The 5,456-nt window shown below is 44.4% G+C and overlaps 1 pseudogene; it reads right to left on the bottom strand.

The window, feature by feature from the left end:
* Positions 1–4,984: 4,984 nt before the first annotated feature.
* LOC136137063 (HIG1 domain family member 1A, mitochondrial pseudogene) lies at positions 4,985–5,230 on the bottom strand (annotated as a pseudogene).
* Positions 5,231–5,456: the final 226 nt, after the last annotated feature.

Raw genomic sequence — 5,456 nt, 5'->3', positions numbered from 1 at the left:
CCGGAGCCGGAGCCTGCGGCACTCAGCGGCTGAGAATCAGGGGAGGGCTGGGGAGGGCTGGGTGACTGCTGAGGGCAGCACGGAAGTGGGGAGAATGAAGGAAAAGAAGGCCAGCAGAGACTCGGTGAGTGGGACCTTCCAAGAAGCACGTGGAAGGGCCTGCGCCGGCAGAAGTGGCAACGGATGACGGACAGACACTTGGAGACGATGTTAGAAATGGCAAACTCAGAGGGAAGTGAGAGCAGGGCTAGCGGGGAGGTGTCTCGCCCACCGACACAGTGCGGGGGATGGAGTGCACTTCTGGGTGGCCTGGACGCTCCCTGAGGCCCCTTGAGGGAATCACCCACGGGAGGGCTAATCCTTTTGCTTCGTGTGTCACCTGTGCCTTGAGGGAGCCCTCCCATTCCCACACTACCTCCACTTTGGACTCGGGCAGTGCTGTGTGCTCTTTGACACACAAGGCAATTCAACAGGGACTAGATTTATTGAGCACCAGTTGTGTGCCATACACCGTGCTGGGTATCCAGGTGGCCATGGTGGCACCACAAGCATTACAGAGAATTACAGTAAGTGGAGCACACAGATCGACAAACAGACAGCAACCACACAGTGGGCGAGGGCTTTGCTGGGGAAGCCGAGGCAAAGGGCATCTAGCCCTGGCTGGGGGTCAGGGGTGCGCCCCAGGGGAATGACTTCTGAAGATCTAAACCCTGGAAGGAGCCAGCCAGGTTAGAGGAATATCGGGTGGGGAAAGTACAAAGACCCAGAGTCAAGGGAGTTTTGGGCAGCTGAAGTGTACAGAGCAGGGACAAGAGAGGGGGAGGCCGGGCAATCGTCAAGGCCCTGAGGCCCCATCAGACAGCCTGGACTTTATCCTGGGTGCTGGGTGCTGGGTGGAGGGGCGGGCAGTGGTTGTCACCCAAGGGGGCTGTCCATTTGCAAGTGCGTGTGGGCTTTCTCGTGTCACACGGACGGTGGGGTGTCAGTACCAAAAATGCTAAGCCCTCCTGCGCTGTGCTGGGCGGTCCAGCACCACATTTTTTCTGCCCAAACGCAGGAGTGTCTCTATTAGAAACACTGCGTCTTCAATGGGCAGCCAACAAAGAGTATTTTAGTTTCCAAACCTTGGTTTTTAATCTTGTTAATTTAAAATTTTGTTACCTTGTGGTCAGAGAGCAAAATTGTTACAATATTGTTCCATGTAGCTGCCATTCTTTCATTTCGACTGTCGGACACTCTGCCCTTCTGTGCACGTACCACAGTTTATACAGCCATAATCTTGTCTGTGGACGTCTGAGTTGCTTACAGGTTTTCGCTGATACGAACAAAGACACTGTGGACATTCTTATACGTGTCCCCAGGCATACAAGTGCAAAAATTTATGTTGGGCATACCTAGGAGTAGAATTCTGGGTTGTAGAAATGTAAGTTTCCAACTGTGCAAGATAACGTCAAATTGATTTGCTAACTGGCTTGCTCACCAGCAAAGCTCAAGTGATCCTGTTGCTATGTATCTTCTCCAACGCTCGATATTGTCAGAATTCTTGATCTTTTTTCCCATTGGATGGATGGTACTGGTATCTCATTGTAGTCTTGGTTTCATTCAGCCAGTGCCAGCCACTGCTTTAGGACTAGACTTGCATCCTCTTGATAATTTATAAATTTATTTATTTTATTTTTGGCTGCGTTGGGTCTTCGTCGCTGTGCGTGGGCTTTCTCTAGTTGCAGCGAGCGGGGGCTACTCTTCGTTGCGGTGTGCCGGCTTCTCATCACGGTGGCTTCTCTTGTTGCGGAGCACGGCTTCTAGGCGCGCGGGCTTCAGTAGTTGTGGCTCGCGGGTTCTAGAGCGCAGGCTCAGTAGTTGTGGCGCACAGGCCCAGTTGTTCCGCGGCATGTGGGATCTTCCCGGACCAGGGCTCGAATCCGTGTCCCCTGCATTGGCAGGCGGACTCCCAACCACTGCACCACTGGGGAATCCCCCCGTTGATAATTTCTGAGGTTAACAGGTCATCCGTCATATGTTTCATGGCCATTTGTCTTACTCTTCTGTGAGATACACTGCAGTGTCCGTCGGGGGCTCTTCTTAGTCCACTAAATCCCCAGCCCCATCCGTAAGATGACCAAGGGCCACCCTTGGCAACCATCTGCTCAGATGTGCAGGAAATACAGCTGGCCAGCAGGGGAGCTACATCTTCTTTTTCTGAAGGAATCATGGAACGATTTATATAGCCATCAAGTCTACATCTTTGGACCCACAGGTGACAGCTCACACGCAAGGGGATGAGATTCATGCTGGGCAGGGCTTCCAAACCTTATGCCTCACAGGAGCCATATATCTTGCGACAGTTGCATAGGTGTAGCTTCCAGCGTCTCCACAAGAGACGTGCTCTGCTTCAAGAATCACTGTCCTCCAGGAAGCCAGAGTTATGGCTTCTCTCAGGCGTTCATAGTTCATTTCTAGTTCCTGCCTGTCCACATAGTGCATCTTCCTGCCTGTCCGATTGTTACCGTAAGCAGTGTTGCCTAGTTAAATTGTTGACATTCTACCTTTATCTGGTTACCAGGAGAACATAGCTAGACAATTAACCAAAGGGCAAATTCTCAAGCAGAAGAGGAAGTGGTTTTGTTATACTTTTGCCTACATTCATTTAAAAAAATCAACTCTATCAAGGTGTAATTCTCATGCAATAAAATGTACCCATTTTAAGCATACAATCTGATGAGTTTTGACAAACCAGTATACCATGTGAGCACCACTGCAACAAGGTATAGAATTTTTCTATTACCCCAAAGTTTCCCTGTGCCTTTTCCCAGCACTTCTCACCTCCCATCACTGGTCCTAATAGATTAGTCTTCTCTGGAGGAGTAATCATACAGTATATGTTCTTTTGTGTTCGCATGGTGTTTTTGAGATCCGCCCTTGTGGTTGTGTGTGTTACTAGTATGTTCCTTTTTGATGGCTAAGTAGTATTCTGTTACGTGACTGTCACAATTAGTTTATTCCTTCACCCGTCGATGGACATTTCAGTCATTCCTATTTTTGGTAATTATGAATAAAGCTGCTATGAACACGTGTATAAATCTTTGGTTAAAAATCTAGCAGTAGAACTGCTAGATCATATGGTAAATATGTATTATAAGCTACCAAATTGTTTTCCAAAGTGGTTATACCGTTTTCCTTTTCCACCAGCAGTAAATGAGAGTTCCAGTTGCTCTACATCCTTGCCAGTATGTTAATGTAAATCTTTAAATTTCAGCTATTCTAGTGAACGTAGAGTGGTATCTCATTGTGGTTTTAATTTGCATGTCCTTGATGGCTAATGATTTTGAAAATAATTCATGTGCTTACTGGCCATTTCTATATCTTCTTTTATGAGGTTCCTGAAATCCTTTGCCCATTTAAAAAAACTAGGTTGCGTGTCTTCTAATTATGAAGTTGTAAAAGCACTTGTATGTCTGGATACAAATTCTTTGCCAAATATATGTATTGCAAATATTTTCTCCAAGTTGTGGCTTGTCTTTTCATTTCCTTTTTATTTATTTATTTACTTATTTATTTGGTTGCATTGGGTCTTAGTTGCAGCAAGCAGGCTCCTTATTTGGGGTTTGAGGGCTCCTTAGTTGTGGCAGACGGGCTCCTTAGTTGCAGCATGCATGTGGGATCTAGTTCCCGGACCAGCGATCGAACCTGGGCCCCCTGCATTGGGAGTGTGGGGTCTTAACCACTGCGCCACCAGGGCATTTCCTTTTGAAGAGCAAAAGGTTTTAAGTTTATCCAAAAATTTTTGTTAAATGGTCTGTGCTTTTTGTGTCCTATCTAAGAAATCTGCCTACTCTAGGGCCATGAAGATATTCACCTACATTTTCATGTAGAAGTTTTTGTAATTTTAGTTTTTACATTTAGGTCTATGATCCATTTTAAGTTAATTTTTGTGTATGACATGAGGTAAGGGTTGAGGTTGTTCTTCTTTAATATTGATATCTAATTTTTCCATTACCATTTTTAAAAGAAATATGTGTAGGTCTATTTCTCTATTCTCTAGGTCTGTAGGTCTCTAGGTCTGTAGGTCTCTATTCTGTATTCTGTTCCACTGATCTATATGTCCCTCCTTAGGACAGTATCACACGGTCTTGATTATTATAGCCTTAGAGTGAATTTTGAAATCAGGTCTTCCAACTTTTTTCTTCTTTTTCAAAATTCTTTTGGCTTTTCTAATTCTTTTGCATTTCCATATAAATTTTTTTAAAGTATTTTTCATTTACCTTTGCATTAGCACTTAAAATACACACTTCTATTTCAAAATGCCATTTAAAAATTATTCTAATATAACAGCAGCAAACTATAATTCTGCAATTACAAAAGAGCTAAACGGGGATCTATAGTTAAGTTATTCTCATGTTTACAACTATGATTCTGAAACAGATACTGCTTCAAAGCAGCTGTTACCAGCTCTTTAGGTTTGGTTTAAAAACACACACATAGTTGCTGGGAGGTTTATAATGTTGTATTCCGTGCACTGTTCTGAAAGTGTTCTTCAAGAGCCAGCCAGACCTTAAAAACAGTACTCAGTCCACAAGGCAGCCAGAAAGAGTTAAATTAAATGGGGTAAATAGGACTCCTACATTACATCAAAAGCATATGATATTCTGCAGCAACTGGGAGCATGTTGTCCTCTTTACAACTAATTTTATCAGAAGAGTTTAACAAGGTGGACATTGTACCACTATCAAGTGCATTTAAAAGTGCCATGTTTTTGTGCTAATCTGACTCCCCTGAATGACCTATAGCTAGTGAACTAGTCACTAGGCAAATCAAGCCTGCCAGAAAGGAAGCCAGTATTCAAACTACCATGTTATTGTCCGACCCCCAGAATTTATTTTCAACATAAATATATAACCTCAACATGAGATGTCTAACTAAAGCAAGTGCCACCAAGACGAAGACAGCATCTCCTCTTCTAAGGTTTAGGTTTTGCCCAGAATTCTCAATACATGGAATAGCCCACACCAAGAGTCTCTGCTCCCACAACAAAGCCTTGGGCTGCCACGCGCATGTGAACAGACGTTTCAGTATTGCCCCTGCTCTTCAATTTATATGACCCACATGCAGCGATTGCTGCAAAACCTGCCATTGCAATGGGGACAAATGGTGCCTCTCTAGCTTTTCGGATAAGTTTAAATCCCTGATCTTCATCATATGAAGAAAGAGAAACATCTGTGTCACTTGACATAGTGATTGAAGAATAGACACCTGCACGACATCGCAGGCTCCAGCCGGCTTCTCTCCATGTAAATTTAAGGTGTTTGTCAATGTCTACGATAAAGCCTGCTAGGATTTTGACTGGGATTGTGTTGAACTTCTAGATCCATTTGTGAAGAATTGCCATCAGTATTGAGTCTGAGGCACGAATTTGGTACATTCCTCTGTTTATTTAGGTCTTCTAAAATTTCTCTCAG

The sequence above is a fragment of the Phocoena phocoena genome, chromosome 17, assembly GCF_963924675.1.
Source record: "Phocoena phocoena chromosome 17, mPhoPho1.1, whole genome shotgun sequence".
Taxonomy (NCBI): domain Eukaryota; kingdom Metazoa; phylum Chordata; class Mammalia; order Artiodactyla; family Phocoenidae; genus Phocoena; species Phocoena phocoena.
The sequence above is the reverse complement of the archived record's forward strand: the minus strand, read 5'-3'. Positions and strand labels throughout refer to the sequence as shown.